The sequence below is a fragment of the Diadema antillarum genome, unplaced genomic scaffold (assembly GCF_040938485.1).
Source record: "Diadema antillarum isolate AM-2024a unplaced genomic scaffold, OU_Dant_1.0 seq00001534_RagTag, whole genome shotgun sequence".
Taxonomy (NCBI): domain Eukaryota; kingdom Metazoa; phylum Echinodermata; class Echinoidea; order Diadematoida; family Diadematidae; genus Diadema; species Diadema antillarum.
Genome location: NW_027272266.1, coordinates 904 through 24,869, shown reverse-complemented (window position 1 = coordinate 24,869; position 23,966 = coordinate 904). Strand labels below are relative to the sequence as shown.

At 38.9% G+C, this 23,966-nt stretch overlaps 2 long non-coding RNA genes across 3 annotated transcripts; both read left to right on the top strand.

Annotated features, from left to right (window-relative positions):
• The first annotated feature begins 5,915 nt into the window (after positions 1-5,915).
• Positions 5,916-14,604, top strand: LOC139710462 (uncharacterized). 2 transcript variants are annotated; one of them, XR_011709462.1, is made up of 4 exons: positions 5,916-6,037; positions 9,118-9,207; positions 10,679-10,748; positions 14,264-14,604. It is a non-coding gene; the product is annotated as an uncharacterized lncRNA (long non-coding RNA). The 2 variants fall into 2 exon arrangements; XR_011709461.1 differs by lacking the exon at positions 14,264-14,604 and having other exon boundaries at positions 10,679-11,298.
• A 648-nt stretch (positions 14,605-15,252) lies between these two features.
• Positions 15,253-23,723, top strand: LOC139710461 (uncharacterized). The gene is made up of 3 exons (XR_011709460.1): positions 15,253-17,051; positions 17,705-17,835; positions 18,870-23,723. It is a non-coding gene; the product is annotated as an uncharacterized lncRNA (long non-coding RNA).
• Positions 23,724-23,966: the final 243 nt, after the last annotated feature.

Below are 23,966 nucleotides of genomic sequence, written 5' to 3'. Positions count from 1 at the left end.
TGACTATAAAGCCACACGGCTGTCCCGAAGATTGGATGTGAAATTTATATCTTTATACCATATACAACATGAAAAAGTTCATTACTACCACTAAACAGTGATGCCTTCCACTCATGTGGCACAAGATACCTCTATAGTAACATAAAACCTGTCTACAACTCCGTTAGTAGGTCAAACAATAACAATCTGGAATTTCAAAGAGATGAGCGAGACGCCATACACCTGGACTAGAGTTAATCAATTCAGCTCCCATTCCTGCAAGTTATTTAAACGTACATGTTCCTACCTATCCTGCTACAGTATAACAATAACCAATGAAGAGAAAAGGAAAGAGCAAACGAAAGGTGGCAAGCGGGACACTGTAACAAGGGGCAATTTACAACATTAAGTGTGACAAAATTAATGAAGCAAACCCAACCTCCAAACTCCAATGCAAAACAAGGGAAATAGAGTAGCTGTGTTCATGACATAAGAATGAAGCTGAACTGCAGAAAAAAAAAAGAAAAAAAGAAATAAAAGGGAAAAGTCCTGCGGGACTCGATTAACTTCTCTCCTTCCGGTCGGGCATTATAAACACGCAGCGTGCTAAGCGATTCTGCCACACGGAAGATCCGATGATCTTGTGCGAAACTTAAATCTATCTATGTATGCTATACACAACACAAATTTACATTGATATTCAGTTTTTTGGCTATATACGTCAAGTGACTGATAGCGCTATTCAACTTCCCACGAGTGGCCGCGTGGATTCGATCAATATACAGTTACAAAGATAAATCGGGAATCGTTTCAACCAGATTCCATTCTCATTTCCAGTGATCGACAACGAAAATAATGTTAAGTAGCGACTTGAAGTAATATTGAGAAATATTCGTGAAGTCCAATTCTTTATACAGTCCTACATAATTCAGATGAAATTGTTTCTGTCATGCAACTAATTGAAAATTTCGTGTGGTGTCGGCGTGTTCAAGTAAGTTGATTGGAAAGGATATGTGAATGAATATTTACCAATAGGTCTTTATATTGTAAAAAAAAAAATCAAACATGGCCATGCGGTATTTTAAGAGTCATCTTCACTTTAACATTTGTAATTTCAAGTCCAAGTTGCCTGTCAAAGCAATGTGGTCTCCAACACAAAACAAAGGGATATTGTGTGTGTCTGTGTGTGTGTGTGTACGTTTACATGAAAACGTGATTTCTACATGGACGAAGGTGAATACTCCATAAAAGAAAAAAAGCAAAAGATATAAGTATTTTGTTTCGTGCTCCTTTGGGGTTCGAACCCGTACGTGTGCAACATCACGTCTCTTGTGACGTCGCCTTTATCCTCTCGGCCATGTACGTCTTGACGAGAAAATTTGAGGAACGTAAGCTTATAATGTGAAAGATGATTCAGGAATCGTTTGGTCCACATTCCATTCTCATTTTCAGTTTTTAGCTGCAAAATTATCAACCTGATGAGGAGATTTGAAAAAATAAAATGCATGATTACTGCAGCTTATTGTCTGAGCTACCACATACTTAAGTTTGAGAGGAAATGGAGCAAAATCAGCTGAAATAAAGGTGCTTAAACGTTGTCAAGTCAATGCATGGTTTAAAAAAAAATCACCTCCCATAGACATAACACGTCAACTTGTCTGATTTTGAGTCTTTACCTTTAATCACAATTTGAAGTATGATGGTAAGTCTTCTCGAACTAAGAGTGTGGAACGGAAGCTTCTACGTGAAAGACGAATCATGACGATCACCCGTGACCGACACATCTTCAAAGGGATCAGTTATTAGAGGTGGAAGCCCTCGTGCCAAGATATTGTCTCAGCAATTCCAAAGCAATGATACCCTTACATTTAGGTATACCATAATTTCCCTCTGAAATCATTGGTATTATTCATGTACAATTGCTTGCCTTCTCTATAAACTTTGCTTTACAAACTTTCAGTGAAAGGTGTCATAACATAATTCTGTAACTCCATTAGCAGTGATTGACTACATAAATAAAGATATATCAAATTGAACGCTTAGCGCGTATAACTAAGGGGGATTTTAGCCTGATGCTGTGCTATTCACTGCTCAGATACCAACAATACTCATCACCTACGGTTACGTACAGAGAAATAGCCATGACGAAAATAAGGTTTTCCTTTTCTTTGGCAGATAGACACACAACCCCTTTGAACACACTATAATTGACAAGGAGGGACATGAAAAGTTCATTACTACTACTAAACAGTGATGCCTTCTAATCATGTGGCACAAGATACCTCTATAGCAACATAAAACCTGTCTACAATTCCGTTATTGGGTCAAACAATAACAACTTGAATTTGAAAGAGACGAGCGAGACGCCATACACCTGGCCTAGAGTTAATTTATTCAGTTGCCATTCCTGCTCCGGTTGTGTTATGTAAATTATTTTCCGACCTGTCTTGTGCAGTGTAACAGGAACAAACGTAGAGAAAAGGAAAGAGAAAACGAAAGGTGGCAAGCGGGGCACTGTATACCAAGGGCAATTTACAACATTACGTATGATAAATGAGGCAAATCCAACCTCCAGCCTCCGACAAAAAAAAAGGGGGAACTTGAGTGACTGTGTGTCGTGGGGTAATGACATCGGAATGAAGCTGAACTGCCAAAAGAAAAACAAAGAAAGAGAGAGAAAAAAAACTAGACTTAGAATTTGTCAACACTGACAAATTAGGTGATCCGATTTATTCGGAAATAAATGTTGTGACTACTGACCCTAATTTACCGAGAAAAGACATTGTCTGATGAATCACTTACTTTATGAGAAATATATGTGCTTGACATGTACTAAAATTTCCAGAAAAAATGTACTCCCATAGAGATAATACCTCATTTGCACAACCAAAATGGCGTCAGACCAAATCGTCGTTATTTTATGAGATGATACATCTATCGAGGTCCATGTGTGTGTGGAAAATATTTACATTTGACCTTTGATTCCACTTTACACAGCCAAGATGGCATCTGAGCAAAAAGTTATTTTATGAAATGATTCTTGCAACATGTTCCTTACGTGTGCAAAATGTGGGAAAGATGGGACGTGCATTTATCAAGATACACGATTAGACATTTTTGACCTTTGACCATAATTTACCTACCCAAGATGGTGTCTGATCAAGTAGTTGTTATTTCATGGAATTATGTTCGTGACATGAACTAAACATGTGGAGAATGTGTGGTTGATAGCCATTGTTGTTGTTGATTTATTGCACAGAAAGTGGAAGAAAGAAAGAAAAATAAAGAGCCCTCGGAATAACGAACTTTCGGATATCGAGCTGATCGTAAATTTGAACTGTAGTTAATGGTTAGGAAATACACTCGGCTTGCCATAGTTTGAGCGTTTGTGCGTGACAACGTCTTCAGCCCACAGAACTCCTTGTAAGACTGATGTTCTGTGCTTCCGCCTATGTACCTACCAAACTGCGTGCGCTCTATACACGTACACACATGTTCTCCGATCCCTATACCGTGTACGTGTATACAGTACGCGTGTTTACAGTGGTACGATGTGCTACAGTACTTTGTATGCAATCACGACGTACGTAAAGCTATTGGTTGGTTGGCATCCATTCGTCTCGAGAAACGATGGCGTAGCACTAGCTAGGCAAGAAGTTTGCACTGCCTTGAGTGGCTGTAAAGCCCCACTCTTGAGTGGCAATCCTTAGAGCACTTGCAGCAGATGAAGTCTGTTGGGGCCAATACTAAGACTGCCCGTGCCTTTCTCTTAGCTCTCCTGTCGGTCTGCTGTACGTGCCTTACAGCTTCAGCTCTCTGAACGCCCTCCCTGACGGTGCCTCTCCATAGCGGACGATCTTCAGCTACACCTTCCCATGTGTTGGTGTTGATGTCCACCGTCTTCATGTCACGTTTGCACACATCTTTGAAGCGAAGATGCGGCCTTCTCATGGGACGAGACCCCTCGCTTAGCTCTCCATACAGCATGTCCTTCGGGATGCGACCTGGTTCCATTCGACGCACATGACCCAACCACTTCAGGCGTCTCTGGCTGAGGAGTGAAAACATGCTGAGAATGCCGGCACGCTGGAGGACCTCTGCATTTGTCACCCTATCCTGCCATTTTATGTGCAGGAGTCGTCTGAGGCAACGGAGGTGAAAGGTGTTGAGCCTCTTCTCCTGGCCAGCATATGTTGCCCAGGACTCAGAGCCGTATAGCAGGGTGCTGAGGACGCAGGCTTGGTAAACGTGGAGCTTGGTGTTCTTGGTCAGCTGACTGTTGTTCCATACGCGCCTGTTCAGTTTGGCCATGACTGCAGTAGCTTTCCCTATCCTATTGCTTATCTCATTGTCAAGGGAGAGGGAACTGGAGATTGCTGAACCAAGGTAGGTGAAAGAGTCCACTTCTTCCAGGTGTGTGACATTAATGGAGATGTCTGGAGGAGAGTCAGTGCCTTGGGTCAAGATCTTAGTCTTTTTCAGGCTGATGGTTAGTCCAAATTCGTTACAGGCATGGGACAGACAATCAACAAGCCTCTGCAATCCCGCTTCTGTGTGCGATACCAGAGCAGCGTCGTCAGCGAACAGCATTTCTTGGATAAGAACCTCTCTAACTTTGGTTCTCGCATGCAGTCGGGCGATGTTGAATAGCTTCCCATCCGCTCTGGTACGGATGTAGATTCCCTCTGTGCAGTCAACAAAGGCGTACTGAAGGAGCATGGAGAAGAAGATTCCGAAAAGTGTCGGTGCGAGGACACAGCCTTGCTTCACACCGCTGTTCACAGGGAAGGCATCAGAAGTTCTCCCGTTGTAGCAGACTTTACTTCGCATGTTCTCGTGAAAGGAAATGATAATTTGGAGCAGTCTCGGGGGGCATCCAATCTTCTGCAGGAGACTAAAGAGTCCACTTCGGCTGACCAGGTCAAAGGCTTTCGTCAGGTCTATGAAGGCAATGTACAGCGGCTTTTGCTGCTCACGGCACTTCTCCTGTAGCTGGCGTAGTGAGAAGATCATATCTACTGTAGATCGGCCTGCCCTGAAGCCGCACTGTGACTCTGGATACACCCGGGAGGCAAGACTCTGCAGGCGTGTCAGAACTACACGTGCGAAGACTTTTCCCACAACACTTAGGAGAGAGATGCCTCTATAGTTGTTGCAGTCGCTGCGGTCTCCCCTGTTCTTGTAGACAGTGACGATACTGGCATCACGCATATCTTGGGGTACGTGGCCTTTTTCCCAGCAAAGACACAAGAGCTCATGGAGGTGTTGCAGTAGTACTGGCTTGCCGCTCTTTAGAACTTCTGGTGGGATACCATCATTTCCAGGAGCCTTCCCGCAGGATAGACGGTCAATGGCTTTGCTGAGTTCTTCTTTTGTAGGCAGGGCATCCAGCTCCTCCATGATTGAAAGGCTAGGTAAGGTGTCCAAGGCAGCATCTGTTACCTTATTTTGGGCTGCATAAAGTTCCAGGTAATGTTCTACCCAGCGTTCAAGCTGCTTACATTGGTCTGTGATGGCTTCTCCAGTCTTTGTCTTCAATGGTGCAGTCTTGATGGCGGTGGGACCGATTGCAGCTTTAATGCTGTCGTACATGTCCCTGGTATTTCCGCTGACTGCAGCTGTCTGAATCCTGCGGCAAAGGTTCAACCAGTAGTCATTAGCACAACGGCGCGCAGTCTGTTGAACCTTGTTGCGAGCAGTTCTTAGGACATCGTGTGTGCTAGAGATGGGGTTCTGCTTGTAGGCCAGCAGGGCTTTCCTCTTGGCTTCAACATCTGATTGCATCACATCCCAGTGAGTTTCGTACCAGTCTTCGCTCCGACGTTCCTTCTTCCCGAACACAGAGAAGGCTGAGGTGTAGATAGTATCCCTAAGGTGGCACCACTTACTATCAATATCATTGTCATTTGGAAATGAAGTGATCATTTTCTCACTGAACGTAAAGCTATGGTGTGATGGTAACTGTAAACTTTCTACGACTACTCTACGTCTAATTTCTTCCTAGCCTAAGACACGACCTTTGTTTGACACTGAGTTTTCAGCTCGAGTACCATACCAGGTAGGTGCACAGGCATGTCTAAACACAGACTGTCCCCCTTACTCGATTCTTGGTATCTGGCCCCACCGTATGCACCACATGCAGGCCCCCGCAGCTATTAAAGTAAAATCAAGGGAGATACCTCCCTGAATGTACGTTGTAGTGCGTATGAGGCTGTTGGTCGCAAGCAAGGTTTCTAACGTAGTTACGTAGAATTTAATGTTAGACCATGTTACCTGAATCTATGGGCAAGGTGAGATTTGTAAGAAGCCTAAGTTCCATTCAATTCCAAAGAGATAGTGATTTAGGGGTAGTAGTAGAACTAGACAGAAAGATCCGTCTGTCCGGAGGACTCTTTTATATTTTGCCATTAACGCTGTCCCCCGTAGACAGACGGAAGGTTGCAGTACCCATTGCTGTGTGGATGTTCTTAACCACTGTCTCTATGGAAAATTGGGTGAGGTACCTCACCCTTCTCGATTGCGTCTAATTCACGGCCCTAGGTCGGCAAATTTAAGCTTGTATGGTGAATTTATTTTTTTATGAATAGGTTACACTCACCAGATTAATGAATAATCCAACATTTTAGGAGAATTTTCAACGTAAAACACAGCCTGTCGCGTCGTCACATTCAAACTGCAGAAACATACACTATGAATCTATTAGCCAATCACATGCGAGGTAGTTTCTACGTGTTTGTTTTACTAAAACACGTACCTCGCATGTGATTGGCTTAGCAATTGTTACAGATTCAAAATGGCGACTTACTGCTCGCGAACGGCGATGTTGCGATATCGATAAAATTTCTGCATTATAACCGAGGTTATGTGAGTATTTCGATTGCACAATGTGAGAAATTTATCCCAAATATTGCTGCATAATGTGTCATGTCATGTCATACTTGTTTGAATGTAAAAAAGCTGTCTGAAATTTGGTTTATCGTAACGTTTGATCTGTGCGCGACTGCTCCACACAGGAGCCGCAATCATTGACTTCGGTCTGTATACGGAGGGGATCCGTGAAGCCAGACGCAGTCTCCGCGGAACATTCCCCGACGGACAGATACAGACCGATCTTTCGGTCAATAGTAGAACGTACGTCAGTAGGTCCATGGGCGAAATACGGACGCCATTTCTTAGCTAACAGATCGATAGAGGGCGTATTTATGTGGTGTAATAGCAGTGATTTCTGTGCATGATATGAATACAGAGCTACCAAGTCTCACGCATTGTGAGTGAGACTCAAGCATTTAGGGGTCGTCTCATGATCTCACGCATGGCACCCATTTTTCTCACGTATGGGGCAAAGTCTGGAATTAGGGCCCATAATAAGGAGCATGGTTCAAAGGATTAAAGTGATAGTTACAATTGAAGGTAGACATAAGGTCTAGGCCTATATTTTCCTTTTGTCTTTCAAAATAAGTAAAAGAAAAGATGGTCGCTTTATTATGCACCTGATCGTGCCATTAAGACTAGAACGGTCTAAGAGCTAAAAATTGAACTTGGCATCCCTGTGAATAGATGCTCTGTACATAGATGCACTGCACACACTCCATTATGGTGGAGGGAAATTTATCTTGTACACTGCCACTTGACAAGGGATGCCAAGTTCAAACAATTTTTATGAGTGAGATTTTCATAACTTGGTATCTCGGCGTGCGAATGTGCGCGCGAGTGAGGGTGTGGGAGGGTTTTTCCTTCCTGTGGCCTCCCACGGTAGGGAGCTTTTTCAATTTTTTGCTCTTAATGGTGCGGTCAGGTGCACACTTCAGTGATTATTTTTTTTCTTATTTTGACAGACAAAAGGGAAATATACCCTCAATTGCAACTATCACTTAAATCTTTTGAGCTATGCTCATTATTATAGGTCCAAGTTGCAGACTTCGCCCTATGCGTGAGAAAAATGGGTGTCATGCATGAGATTGTGAGATGGCCCCTAAATTCTAGAGTCTCGCGCAGCATGCGTGAGACTTGGTAGCTCTGCTTGACAGAGGTAGGCACGTAAGCAGAAACCTAGAACAGAGTGAGCGTGACGTGATCAACCTAATATGATGAGCTCAGTCATAGACTCTTTCATGGACTCCTTAGGGTTAGAGGATGACGTGGCGCAGATAATCAGAATGATTTAAAAGTGGTAATAAAATACGAAAAACAACATTTCTCCCTTTCATTTTTCCTTTTTTTTAGGGGGCATACAGGGGAAGAGACTACATTGTACTTAGGTACGAGTTCTTAATTGTCAGAAATGTATCTTTATTGGAATTGGGATAATTACCGTACCTAAGATTCTTTAGGAAATTTGCAAACTCCGTTCCAGTCTTGAACTTCCCCTTTAATGGATAATTAGGGCAGTTTCAGGGTGGTACACAATTTCTTGGTTTTTTTTTTTTTTTTTTTGGGGGGGGGGGGGGGCAATTGCCTGATTAGGCTAGGTAATTTTGATACTTGCAAAACACTTGCCCGAAAATAGATATCATTTGCCCGAATTTTCTTACTGTAAAACAAATTTTTGCGTGCACTTTAATTTCGCGAGCGCCAAGAATCGCGAAATTAAAATGCACGCGAAAGTCCTTGTTTACACTACATGCATTGAACGCCAGTGGCACTTCGCGAAAATTTCATGCCACGAAAAAGGCTGTCGGTTCCAATTCGCGAAAAATTCGTGCCGCCAATATATCATGTTTTACAGTATTTAAATATTATTAATAATTATGAAACAAGGTTTTATTCTTTTCTGTTTCTGTCCTAATATCCTTCAAAATGTTTGACATTATTTAAAGAGTTTTGGACTAGTATTTTTGTTAGGTATCCTATCAAAACTGCACAAATTTTCAGGTAATTTTTCATTGTTTCATGCGAATATTGTCAAGTCAGAAAGGCATGAGTTGCAATACTGTTACTTCATGTGTTTCAGTAGCAAACATTGTAGAAGTTTGGGCCATTCATCATGCGATACATTAGAGACAGTCTGTCAAAACCAAATATGCTGGAATGTTAATTATTTATGATTGTTATGATATTCAAAGATTACTTATGTTTGCATGTTATATTAGAAAAGATATATATTTTATTGCATAATAACATTTTTGTTTTTTGTTTCAGAATTCCTAATCATCATTTGGATCTGTGGAGGATTTGGTTTTTCTTTTTGTGGACGGAGCAAAGTGGTCATTTTCCTGGTATAGTGTTTGGGTAATTCACTTTAGCGGGCTAAATTACTGTGCAATGCCAATTATCTTTAACACTTCAGGTACAAATGTTGTTTTTTGGAAAGAGTTGGGATTTGGTAGTCTGCTGTGGAGATAGCAGTATTTTTTTTTTTAGATGATGATCTGATTTTGATGTGAAATGCTTTTTCCTTAGACCCCAGATTGTGTATACTTGGGACTCATCTTCAAGAGGCTAATGTATGAAGGACACAAGTGCAGTTTTGGACTGGGGTACATGTGTTAAAAGACTGAATAAAGCACACAGTGACATCATATTAGGGGTACAGATTTCGATCTGTGTGCAGCAGTTGGATGTTATTTCATCAGTCATCATCCTAGTGCCAAACTGCAGTAAGGTCTACATGGTAGCTTTAAAATACAGGCAATATAATGTGATGTAACACTGTACAATATGTAGTATTCCTGTGAGGGAATATGTCTGCCATTGGTGTTTATGATAACTGGCATTGCACTATAGTACTTAGTATATCCCACCATACCTGCGTATTGTTGGTAGTGACTAAAGGTTATACAATTATTCACTTTAGGGGGGTAAGTTATTGCAGTTTTTTTTTTTTTGGACACGAATCGGGCTTGTGTGGTCTATTGTGAGGATACCAGTATCTTCAATAGACTAATAGTGCAGTTTTACCTTGGGTTCATGAGAGATGGAACAGAGCACTGAATGACTTCATTTGAGTTGTACGTGATTGCCTATTGTAGGTTTTTGTCGAGCCCATTGGAGGTGAGGGGCGGGACTAAGGGATTGTGTGCAGTGTCTGTCCCTCCTTTATCCGCTCGTCTGTCGTCTGTCTGTAACGCTACAAAAACTGGAATATCTGTACTGAGGGCTTCAATTTTAATCAAATTTGGAGGGTACTGTGGTTATGCAAAGTTACACATTTTACCAAACAGCATGGTCACCTTAAGATCAAAGGTCACAGGCAGGGGTCAGTGAACTTTAAGGGCGGAAGTCAAGTTTTTTTATGGCGTGTTTCGATGATGGCTCATAACTTTTGATGGATATGTCTGTTTGCAACCAATCTTAGGTAGTAAATGTTTCCTTGGGAGATGAAGGTAACCACAAGGTCGGAGGTCACAGGCAGGGGTCAATGAACTCTTAGGAGCCAAAAAGTTGTTTAGGGTGCATTTTGATAATTTCTCATAACTTCTGACGGGCATGTCTGTTTGGATCCAAATTTAGGTGGTATATTGTCAAGTCAGAAAGGCATGAGTTGCAATACTATTACTTCATGTGTTTCAGTAGCAAACAGTGTAGAAGTTTGGGCCATTCAACATGCGATACATTAGAGACAGTCTATGTCAAAACCAAGAATACTGGAATGTTAATTATTCATGATTGTTATGATATTCAAACGTTACTTATGTTTGCATGTTATATTAGAAAAGATATATATTTTATTGAATAATAGCATTTTTGTTTTTTGTTTCAGAATTCCTCATCATCATTTGGATCTGTGGAGGATTCGGGTTTTTTTTTTTTTTTGTGGACAGAGCAAAGTGGTATAGTGTTTGGGTAATTCACTTTAGCGGGCTAAATTATTGTGCATTGCCGATTACCCTTAACACTTTAGGTACAAATGTTATTTTTTGGCAGGAGTTGGAATTGAGCAGTCTACTGTGGAGATAGCAGTATTTCTTTTATGAAAATGAACTGATATTGATATAAAATGCTTTTTCCTTAGACGCCAGACTGAGTATACTTGGGACTCATCTTTAGCAGGCTAATGTACCAAGGACACATGTGCAGTTTTGCACTGGGGTGTTAAAAGACTGAATAAACCACACAGGGGTGCAGATTGTGATCTGTGTGCAGCAGTTGGATGTTATTTCATCAGTCATCATCCTAGTGCCAAACTGCAGTAAGGTCTACATGGTAGCTTTAAAATACAGGCAATATGTGACGTAACACTGCGCAATATGTAGTATTCCTGTGAAGGAATATGTCTGCCATTGGTGTTTATGATAACTGGCATTGCACTATAGTATATCCCACTAAAGTAAATACTTGCGTATTGTTGGTAGTGACTAAAGGTTATGCAGGATGTACAATTATTCACTTTAGGAGAATAAGTTATTGCAGTTTTTTTTTTTTGGACAAGAATCAGGCTTGTGTAGTCTATTGTGAGGATACCAGTATCTTCAATAGACTAATAGTGCAGTTTTACCTTGGGTTCATGAGAGATGGAACAGGGCACTGAACGACTTCATTTGAGTTGTACGTGATTGCCTATTGTAGGTTTTTGTTGAGCCCATTGGAGGTGAGGGGCGGGACTAAGGGATTGTGTGCAGCGTCCGACCGTCCATTGTCGGCTTGTCTGTCGTCTGTCTGTAACGCTACAAAAACTGGAATATCTGTACTGAGGGGTTCAATTTTAATGAAATTTGGAGGGTAGAGTGGTTATGGAAAGTTACACATTTTACTAAACAGCAAGGTCACCTTAAGGTCAAAGGTCACAGGCAGGGGTCAATGAACTTTAAGGGCTGAAGACAAGTGTTTGATGGCGTGTTTCGATAATGGCTCATGACTTTTGATGGACATGTCTGTTTGCAACCAAACTTAGGTGGTAAATGTTTCCTTGGGAGATGAAGGTCACCACAAGGTTGAAGGTCACAGGCAGGGGTCAATGATCTTTTAGGGGCCAAAGTCATGTTTTTTAGGGTGCATTTTGGTAATTTCTCACAGCTCTTGACGGACATGTCTGTTTGGAACGAATCTTATTTGGTAGATATCTCTTGGAGAGTTGAAGGTCATTACAAGGTTAAAGGTCACAGACATGGGTTACCAAACTTTGAGAGTTAGAATTTTTTCTATTCTGTGCAAACGGACAAGAGACATTTTGGCAATTGTCTTGTTTATAAAGGAAATGTTTCCTTCTTCAAGTTGTTTACGAGGGTTTTAATGTACTCTAAGGACACAAGTGCAAGTTTTGCAGTGGGTGATGACAAATGGAATATAGCACACATTGACATCACTTAAGTGGTGTACACTGTGTTGTGTGTAGGCCCTACACCAGTTGTGCTTGTTTTCATCAATTTTTTATAGCCTACTGCCAAACTACACTACTGTTGTATGGTTGATTCAAATTACTGGCAATGTGTACTGACTTGAGATTACAAAATCCCTTGTTTATAGGGTTAGTATTGCTGTAAAGGAATAGGGAAGACTGGGGTCAAGTGGGACAAAGGGTGAAGTGGGAGACTTGTGTAGCTCTAAAACCATTTGGCTAATTAAAAATTATGTCATATTAATTAGTAAAAAGGTGTGTGTAAGCACAATTCAGAAATATGCCAAGAGTTTGTTCACATTCCTGCTGATATGAGTAGTACAATCCAAATGTATCAGCACACTGCTTCCTAGTTTGCTGTGTGTCACTTTGGATTGTTCAGATCCGTGAAGACTACTGTAGCACTCACAATAGATGCATTGTAAGATGGAATATACTTGCCTTTGCCATTATACCAATACCTTTTCCATTGAGACCAATTACCTTTGCCATTGATACGAATTACCTTTGCCATTGAATTGATACCAGTAACCTCTGCCATTAAATTGATACCAATTACCTTTGTCGTTGATACCAATACCTTTGCCATTGGTACCAAAAACTTTGATTGAATTGTTAAGATTGTGACAAAAGGACCTTATTTTTACTTTATCATTTTGCATAAAAAAGTACTTTGACTTTGTCATGAAATTGGCACTTTGTTTAAGGCCTGTCCTTAGTATTCATAAATTCCATCAAGGTAGCATGTCACCATTCCAGTCTATTCATATATTATTTGAATGTTTATATCTTAAACAACTGTGAGGGGGATGAAAAACAAAAATGTGTTTACGGGGTTAGATTTTGCAATTTTATATAACAAATAATTTTTGCTGGCATTTCCAACAAAAATAATGAAAGCTTCTCTTTGCCATAAAATCAGTTCGCTTGCATGGAATGCGTTGAAAATTACAGAATATAGTCTTCATGTAACTTATGATATTCAGTTGGTAAATTTGTAAATAAGTGCATTGATGTCTTTAAAATATTTTTAAAATACCGTTGAGAGAGGGCGCTAGGGTCTGGAAGACAAACTGTTTCAGTACCTCTCAATTATTTATTTCTGCATGAATCATGTTCTAATGTGGTACGGTTCCATGACATTTGCTCTCGCAACAGTAGCTCCGGTCTACTTTTGCCATGATAACCCTAAACCTAACGCTAACTGTAATGCTAACCCTAATCCTAAACTTTGCATTGTTCTGAACAAAAAATGAAATCATGTCCTTGACCTTACCCTTTAATGTTTCGAGATATGTAGACTGGAGCAAATGTCGTGTCACCCTTGGTACATTGGTATACATGATCATGGTCATTATATCAAGTGTGCTGATGAGGATGAGGAAAAATAGTCATGTTGAGGTCATGTGTTCCCAATTATTTGTTTATTGCTATGTCAATTTTGTTCACAATTGATGAGAGTGATGAAGTCCACATTTAGTGTCCTGCCAGTCAGAAGTCAAATTTATCTATTTTTTTATTTTTGCATCAGATATATGTCAAAACTTTATGCATCTTTTGGTAATACTACATGTATATTGATGAGGAATATATTGTCAAAGGAGATCTAGAAGACAAAACATTATATTGGAAGACAGCAAGTGTTATTGCGTAAGAAAGTCTCGGAAAATTATGCTTCCCTCAGGTCACAAAAGGAAGTAACTTCGAAAGCTAACTTTGAGTGAATGAAGAAAATGATATTAGTTTTTCCGCTCTAATATAATGGCTACCCCTCCCGGTTATATTATAAAAAAAAAAAAAGAAATGAAGAGCAGATATCATCAGTTTGATTTTGCCACCATAATTTCGTTACCCATAGTGACCTCTTAGTAATAGTGCAGTCAAACTTGAAAATTTCAGAGTTTTAGATCGTAGGGCAGCATAATTTTCCCCTGACTTTGGGAGGCAGGATCAGAAACCACAATATAATTTCAACAAAGCTTATGTTCTTTTTGTTTTCTTTCTTTACAGGTCTGTGAAACCCCTGGATAAGAAAACAGGATACAGGTGAAACCCCTGTAAAACAAAACAGGATACAGGTGAAACCCCTGTAAAACAAAACCGGTGAACAGGTGAAACCCCTGACAAACGAGAAAACAGGTGAACAGGTGAAACCCCTGACAAACGAGAAAACAGGTGAACAGGTGAAACCCCTGACAAACGAGAAAACAGGTGAACAGGTGAAACCCCTGACAAACGAGAAAACAGGTGAACAGGTGAAACCCCTGACAAACGAGAAAACAGGTGAACAGGTGAAACCCCTGACAAACGAGAAAACAGGTGAACAGGTGAAACCCCTGAAAAAACAAGAAAACCGGAGAACAGGTGTGTGTATATAACAAGAAAACCGGAGAACAGGTGAAACCCCTGTGTATATAACAAGAAAACCGGAGAACAGGTGAAACCCCTGTGTATATAACAAGAAAACCGGAGAACAGGTGAAACCCCTGTGTATATAACAAGAAAACCGGAGAACAGGTGAAACCCCTGTGTATATAACAAGAAAACCGGAGAACAGGTGAAACCCCTGTGTATATAACAAGAAAACCGGAGAACAGGTGAAACCCCTGTATATAACAAGAAAACCGGAGAACAGGTGAAACCCCTGTATATAACAAGAAAATTGGAAAGTATATATAACAAGAAAATTGGAAAGTATATATAACAAGAAAACCGGAGAACAGGTGAAACCCCTGTATATAACAAGAAAACCGGAGAACAGGTGAAACCCCTGTATATAACAAGAAAATTGGAAAGTATATAAACGAGAGAACAGGTGAAACCCCTGAAAAAACAAGAAAACTGGAGAACAGGTGAAACCCCTGTGTATAACAAGAAAACCGGAGAACAGGTGAAACCCCTGTATATAACAAGAAAATTGGAAAGTATACATACAATCAAGAAAACAAGAAACGAGTGAAACCCCTGTATATAAACTGGAACAGAAGCACAGAGAGTCATAATAAATAAATGCAAAGAGTGATAGTACACAAAAAGTGCAACCAGTGATTTAACTGAATAAGTAGAAGGGGTGGAATTGCAGAATAAGTGTTAAGAGTAATATTGGAGATTAAATACAAAGAGTGATATTACACTAAAAAGAGGAAAGAGTGATATTAGGGAGAAACAGAGATCTGAAAGTATGAGTACTAAAAAACATTGTCATTTGTGAATTTGTCTTGGGATATAAATTGTGATAGAGAAAAAACGGGCTTGATTAGAGTAAATACAATCTTATAAAATTGCTATTACATACTTTAGAAATAGGCAAATTTGTAAAAAAAAGGGAACCAACCTGGGATATTTAAAGTTGCACAAATAGAAGACTGTGATTACAAAGATAAAACTCTATCTGCTCTAACTGAATTTGAATCTTCAGCAAACCTGAATCTTTGATCCTACTCATCTTGAAAGAACTTGAAATAATTTCAAAGAGAATCAGAGAGAGAGAGTCTCAGAATCAGAGGCAGAAAGAGTCGGAATCAAAGACAGAAAGAGTTAGAATCAAAGAGAGAAAGAGTAATAAGAGAGGAAGAGTCAGAATTGAGGAGAAAAAGAGTCGAAATCTAACAAAAGAGTTTTAAGGAGTGTTGAATAAAGAGTGCATTCTGTAAAGGAGGTGAAAACTATAAAGCAATCAGAATTGAAGAGAATCATAATTGAAAGAGAATTCTCTTACAGGAGGCGAGAAGTTTGCTGAAAATTTAAAAATAGAAATATAGTCTTGCATCACTTCAGAAACGGTGTCTTGAGTGGGGAATTTACGGTAAAAGAGAATTGAAGAGCGCCATCTTAAGACAAAAGCATTATATGTGATAAACGTTATTGCGGTAGACAATACAAGTCTTCTTCTGGTGGCAAGATAGGTGTACACAAAGATAAGCAAAGGTGCGAGTGCTATAATCGCATTCCTGAAATTGCCGCAGTAGCCATTACTAGCAGGTAATAGACAAAGAGCGCCACCTGTTGGTAGAAAACAATTAAGAATACACACATTGCACAAAATAATTTTTCTTGGCAGACAAAAAGCGACACCTGTTGGTAGTAACTAATTAAACAACACACCTTGTACAAATAATTTTTCTCGGTAGATAAGAAGCGCCACCTGTTGGTAGAAACATTATAAGGACTGGTGTCACAGCCTCATTGCAAGTACATTGTACAGTGTAATACAGTTCACGTATATATTAGCTTTCAAGGCAATACAATTCTACAATTTTGTTGTCAATTGCAATACAGAGTACCAGGGGTAGACCTGATTCATATAAGTATAGTGATTCAAGGAATATATTGATTGAACAGTACATTTATTTGGTAATAGGTACCTACTTTCAAAGCCCTGTAGTTTGACAATGGAAGCAAGTGAATTCAAGAATGTTATTGGTGATATCCTAGATATCCTCCATAGTTGTGACTTGAGAAATCTAGAGGTCAGTGAATGTGATGCATGTTGTAATGTGATCAATGAAAATGAAAGCAGAGTACCATGTGAGGATTGTGGCAAGCAGTTTCATGTGATGTGTACAGGAACTATTTCTGAGGCTAGACTGTGTGATGCAAGGTTGATTTGGATATGTTCAGCATGTGGAAGCAATAATATTGCCCATCGCATCTTTGACAAAATTGGCATTCCCTGTCATTTCAACAGATACGAGCTTCTCAAAGACATTGGTGATGAAGATTCTGGTGCTGATGTTTCACATTCATCATGCAAGAGCTGCAACCAGAGAAGGAAACCAAGCAAGAGACTGAAAAAGAGGTACCGGTATGTGAAAAGAAAGGACAATGGAATTCTAGAAATGACAAATGTGTGTGTGCAGAAAAGAGCAGATTGTGAGAGAGATGAATCAGATTCGACTTTCATGACAAATCTGACCAAGAGCCAATTTCAGCCATTAGAAACTGCAGTGGATGATGGTTGGATAACTGTGAAATCAAGGAAGACAAAAGTGACTACATCCCAAACAATGACTGACAATCCCAAGACCAAGACCTTTAACAAGAGCTCAGTGAGATCAGTAAATGGTGTGCCTCTCCAACCTGGTGTGACCTACATTGGCAAAGCAATGAAAGCCTACTATCTTGAAAAACAGAAAAGAGCCAAGACCAGCAAGGGCAAGAAATCAAATGCAGAAACAAAGCAAAAAGAACCTGGTAAACTCGTGAAGCAAAATGTGAATGCAAACTTGGACACAGAACGAAATGATAGTCTGCAGGTATATACTGAATCTGTATTGAATGTATATTCAAAGTGTGTTCAGTCACCTCATGTGATGGCAAAATACACTGAGCAGATCTATGCAAAAACACAGAGAAGTTGGGCTGATGTGGCTAAAAGCACTCCGAATATGAGTAATGAATGTTGCGTACCGAATGGTGATCAGACTACATGTGCCTCTGTCCCTTCCACAGACATTGAAAAAGAAGTTTGGAATGTGAACAGGCTCTATGGAGGTGGAAATGCACGGCAACCAAGAAAGAAAGGTCGTTTCACCAAGATCAACAGACAAAGTGTGCTACCGGAAAAAAATGCTGACTCACAGGTGCGTAATAATGGAAAGGTCAAACCTGACATTCCTGAAGGAGAACATGTAGCAAAGAATGAAAAGTTGTGTAAGAATGAAACATCTGACCATGAGGACAGTAATTCCACAAGTAGAGACAACACAAGCTCGAATGATATCTCCAAAGTGAAACGTGACAGAATGCACAATGTGCATGAACTGAACCCATGTTACAGTGAAAGAAAAGATGTTGAAAGTGACAGACAAATATCAGTGAAGGAATTGTTCCCTGTGAATTCTTGTACAGATGTAAGTGTTCACTCTCCATGTCAGAGACCTGTTTCAGCTACACAGTGTGCTGAAGTTTGTAATGAATCAATATTCTTGCCTGAAAGTGAAAAAACTACTAATCCATCTGACTGCATAGTAATGAATGATGATTCTGCGAAAAGTGCTGACCACCACAATTCATATGATGTACAGGAATCAATAGTACATGTATTAGATGATGAACCAGCTGCAAGTGATTTAGAGACTGAAGAACGCGTCTGTAAGCATGTTTCACTCTCAAGTTCTGAATGTGGTAGAAGGCAATCATATCCTATGACCAAAACAATCGCACAAGGAAATTTTAATCAAGGTGATCAACGATTTGGTTACACTGCTGGCAAACAATGTGCATGTAATTCCCTTGTGGCAGTTCTCTACACCCAAACCAAGAATGGAATCGAAATGAGATCTCGTGATCTTGATCAGATTCTGACACTTGGGAATGAGTTGTATTATTACATAAAGAAGGATTCACCACTGAATGAAGAGCTTGTAATGATAGATGAATTACCCAAGGAACTTCATATTCTGGATGAAAAATTTCAAATAACCTATGCTGAATCAAAATATGGAGTGTTGGATGGAAATCAAAACAATTTGTCAAATTTTGGTGCTTTGTCATTGAGCCAAGCCTTAGAACAAGAACTATGCAGATATGATGCATGTCTTATGAATTTTGCTGAGAGTACATTTGCAATCATTACACATGACAATGGTTATTATGTATTTGATTCTCATTCCAGAAGTCATGATGGGTACTTGGTACAAGATGGATGCAGTGTCTTGCTTAGCATTTCATCATGGCAAGGTATACAGGTACACTGTTTGAATTTGGCAAAATCAATGGCATGTGATTTACGTACTACTCAGTTTGAACTAACCGGTCTGGCATTAGAATCCAATTCTAAGAAAAATGCATTGACAACTAGTGGCTCCAAGAGATCAAACTCAGTAAATACTGCATGGAGGAATACAAATGATCAAAATAGCAACATTTCAAAACATTGTGATCATGTTAAAGGAACTAACAGTGATAGCTGTAAGACTCAAAATGAAACAAAGAAAAACAGAGTAAATGTAAACAGTGATGGCTATGGGAATGAGAATGAAGTTGAATTTGTTTCAGTTGAAAAGACAACAGAAAGAAGAGATCGAAATTTCAAATTTGTGCCGATTACATACGTAGACAAACAGTCTTTGTGCAATAAATTGAATTTCAGTTACAGTGGTACTGCCAATGAATCAATGGAGGATAGAAATGAAAGTTTGTATATTGGGAAACCTGTAAATATCAAGAGAGTTATGGGTGATGGCAACTGCTTTTACAGAAGTATTGCTCATGTAGTTACTGGCAGCGAAAGAAACCATTTCATTCTCAGGAAATCCAATGTGGCACATTTACTGGAAACGGGTGATTTATTTAAAAATGTGATAGACACAGTGAAATATCAGAGTGTCAGGGACTTTGTTCTTCAAGAGAAATTGATGGATTTAGGAACATGGGCTGGTCACACTGATATTAGCTCAATGGCACATATGCTAGATCGTGATATATATGTGTATGATGATCGAACAGAAAATTGGCAAATACTGTCTGCAAGGAAACCTGGATACTACAACAAAGTAACAACTGAGAGAGCCATATATATTCTGTTCACTGGAGGCAATCATTTTGACGCAGTGGAAAGTGTAACTACTGTTCTGTCTAGTACTTTGAATGGGAAATTACCTGTATTCCATGTGAATTCAGATAGAAGTGTAGAAAATAAGAAGGAAAGTCATGATTTATCATGTGAGATTACTAAAACCCTAACATTAAAGAAATGTAGTGTTAGAATGAGGAAAATGACACAAAAACAAATAATGGTATCAAACCTGCAAGAGACACAAATTCCATTGCAAAACACATGTGATGAGACAGTAAATGCGGACATTGATGCATCTGAGGTGAGACAAGTGGGAGAAATAAAAAAGATTGATCTCATGTACAGACCTGTGAATAAATCTGATAGAGAGAAGCTTTGTTGCAAATTAGGTATAAAGGTTAATGACAAATGTAGCAGTAATGATATGCAAAAAGATATGGTAGAAAGGGATGATATTACTATCCTGTCACAACCATTGACTATCTATAGAATTACTGGTGATGGAAATTGCTTTTACAGAGCTATATCATATGTTATATGTGGCAAGGAAGATTCTCACCGTGATGTTCGAAAAGCAATAGTTAAACATATTTTACAAAACAAGGAAGATTATGTAAGTCTTTTAAGATCAGGATACACAGATATTGTAAAATACATTGGAAAGGAAAGAGTATTCAACAATGGCACATGGGCTACAGAATTGGAAATAATGGCCTTATCAAATTTGCTAGATACTGATATATATATATATGAAAATAATGGTTCAAAATGGAAATTATTTGGTGCGAGCAAACTTCAGTTTGGAATTATTACATCACAAAAAGGTATTTACTTGCAACACACAAATGGCAATCATTACGATGTCGTAGAATCTGTATGTCCAACGATCCAAAAATCAGGTTCATGTCAAAAGCTGTCAAGATCACAAAATATTACTGATATGGAAACACCTGTGACAAGAAAGAGAAAACTCACAACAAAGAGGAAAGTTACAAAACCTGTCAGTGATTGTCAAATCAATGTATTGAACAATGAAGTATTAGAGGATGACATGGAACCTGCAGTTGAAATGAGTAGGCACACTGAAGAATCTGAAGAAGTTAAAACTACTATGCAGACTACAAAAAGGAAAAAACAAAGAAAAAAAAGGAATGCTAATGTTACCCGACAAAGAAATAGAGATCAAATGAGAGCACAGAGAGAAAAGAAAAAAAATGAGCAAAGGCAGTTAGAAACAGAATTTTTATCAGATGATCAGCCTTACCTATCCCGCAAACTTAAAAAAGCAGCTGCAAAGAAAGTAAAATATCAAACAGATGTAACTTATAGGTTAGAAAAGAACGAGGAAATTAAGAAGAGGCAAAAAGACAAGTACTCCTTGGATCCCACATTCAGAGAAAGGCTTAAGAAAATGAGGAAGGCTAGTTATCAAAGCAATGCTTTATTCCGAGAAAGGCTTAAGAAATTGAGGAGAGCTAGATATCAAAACAATGTTTTATTCCGAGAGAGGCTTAAGAAACTGAGGAATGCTAAATATCAAAGCAATGCTTTATTCCGAGAGAGGCTTAAGAAACTGAGCAAAGCTAAATATGAAAACAATGCTTTATTCAGAGAGAGGCTTAAGAAGCTGAGGAGAGCTAGATATCAAAACAATGGTTCATTTAGAGAGAGGCTTAAGAAACTGAGGAAAGCTAGATATCAAAACAATGCTTCATTTAGAGAGAGGCTTAAGAAACTGAGGAAAGCTAGATATCAAAACAATGCTTCATTTAGAGAGAGGCTTAAGAAACTGAGGAGAGCTAGATATCAAAACAATGCTTTATTCCGAGAAAGGCTTAAGAAACTGAGGAGAGCTAGATATCAAAACAATGCTTTATTCCGAGAGAGGCTTAAGAAACTGAGGAGAGCTAAATATCAAAACAATGCATCATTTAGAGAGAGGTGTAAGAAAATTATGAGAAAAGTTTCAAATATCAAGTACAAGACAAATTTTGTGTACAGACAGCAGGTTGCGTTGAGAAATGTGAAACAAAAAAAGCGAGAAAAAATGAATATGAGAAATTGTGATCATGTTTTGAAAAAATTTAGGGAAATAATTTCACACGGCCCTGAATATGTATGTTGTGTCTGTTTGAAATTATTATTCAGAAATCAAGTATTGAAGTGCACGAAGGCAAAATATAATGATTCAAAATGCTTAAAAGAGGAGTACTTGCATACATGCAGTGATGACTGTGATGTTGACTGTCAAATAGTAAATTCACCTAGAAATTCTTTATGGATTTGTTACACTTGCCACAGGAAATTATTAGCTGGTAATATGCCTTCTGAAGCTAGCAGAAATAACTTAGAATTACATGCTATTCCTGCCGAACTTGAAAATCTGAATCAGTTGGAAACACATTTGATTGCACTAAACATTCCATTTATGAAAATTTTGAACCTGCCAAAAGGAGGACAGTATGGAGTACATGGCCCAACAGTTTGTGTACCTTCACGCACAGATGAAACTGTAAAGATATTACCTCGACCAGAGACTGATGATCAATTAATTCGTGTAAAACTGAAGAGGAAACTGTCATATAAAGGACATTATGAATATCAGTTTGTCAAGAAAAAGAATGTGCTAGCTGCATTGGAATATTTGAGGAAAAATAATAAGTGGTATTCTGATATTGCTATAAATAATGAATGGAGCTCTGATTTATCAGAGAAAAATAGTCAAGCAGCTTGTGTTGAACCGCTGGATTCAAGTGAAATTAATGATGATGACGATGATGTAGAGGATGATCAAGTTGGACGGTTACAGGGAATTCAGTTAAACACATGTTTACAGAAGGTTGATATGAGGCAAGAAGTGCTTGATCAATTTTTCGATGATATTATATGTTGTGCACCTTGTGAAAAGAACAGTCCTGTATCACTGCTGATGGATGAGAGTAATGAGGCAAAATGTTTTCCTGCTCTATTTCCAACAGGCCAGCCAACATTTCATGATACTAGGTACATTGACATAACACTTGGTCGTTATTTACATAATCGTCTGATGCATGTAGACAACAGATTTGCAAAAAATACAGAATATATCTTCTATGCTCAGTGTATTTATGAACTGCAACAAATACTTTCTAATGTTTCTATAGCTGTCAGAAAAAGCTCAGAGGAAATAGATAATCCCACATCGATGCAGTCTTCAGATCTCAAAGATGCAAGAAAGGTTCGTGAGATACTGGATTCGAATAAAGGATACAAATTTCTGAAACAAATACGGGGAACACCTCCATACTGGCAATCTACACAGAAAGATGTATTAGCAATGGTTAGACAACTTGGAAAACCTACATGGTTTGCATCATTTTCCTCAGCTGAGATGAGATGGCCTGAAGTTATTAATACATTGCTACATCAACAAGGTGATAGAAGAAAAGCAAATGATCTAGATTGGACAGATAAGTGTAATTTATTAAAGTCAAATCCAGTGACAGTATCTCGTATGTTTGATAAACGCTTTCATGCATTTTTGAACAAAGTGATTCTTTCCGAGGCAGAACCTATTGGCAAGATAATTGACTACTTCTACAGAATTGAATTTCAACAAAGAGGATCTCCACACACACACTGTTTATTCTGGGTTGAAAATGCACCTAACTTGGGTATTGACCAAGATGAAACTGTCACAGATTTTGTTGATAAATACATATCCTGCAACATTCCATGTGAGGATGAAGATGAGGAACTATATGAAATAGTGAAGAATGTTCAGCTTCACTCAAAGAAACATTCAAAATCATGCAAGAAAAAGGGAACTTCTTGTAGATTTAATTTTCCAAGACCACCTTCTGAGAAAACATTTGTTGTGAAGCCTGATGATAATCCAGAAGTTACTGATGAAGCTCAAGATATTCTGTCTACAGTAAAGAATTCATCATGTATGGAAGGGAAATGTGATAATGCGAGACAGCTCTTTGAAGTTCTTGGCATGTCTCAAAAGGAATTTGAAGATGCTTATAATGCTGTAGCTACAAAAGAAGATATAGTCATGAGAAGAAATCCAAAAGATATATGGGTGAATCAATATAATCCATTCTTACTCAGAGCTTGGAATGCCAATATGGATTTGCAGTATATAACAAATGAGTATGCCTGCATTGTTTATGTTGTGTCATACATGTCAAAAGCAGAAAGAGAGATGAG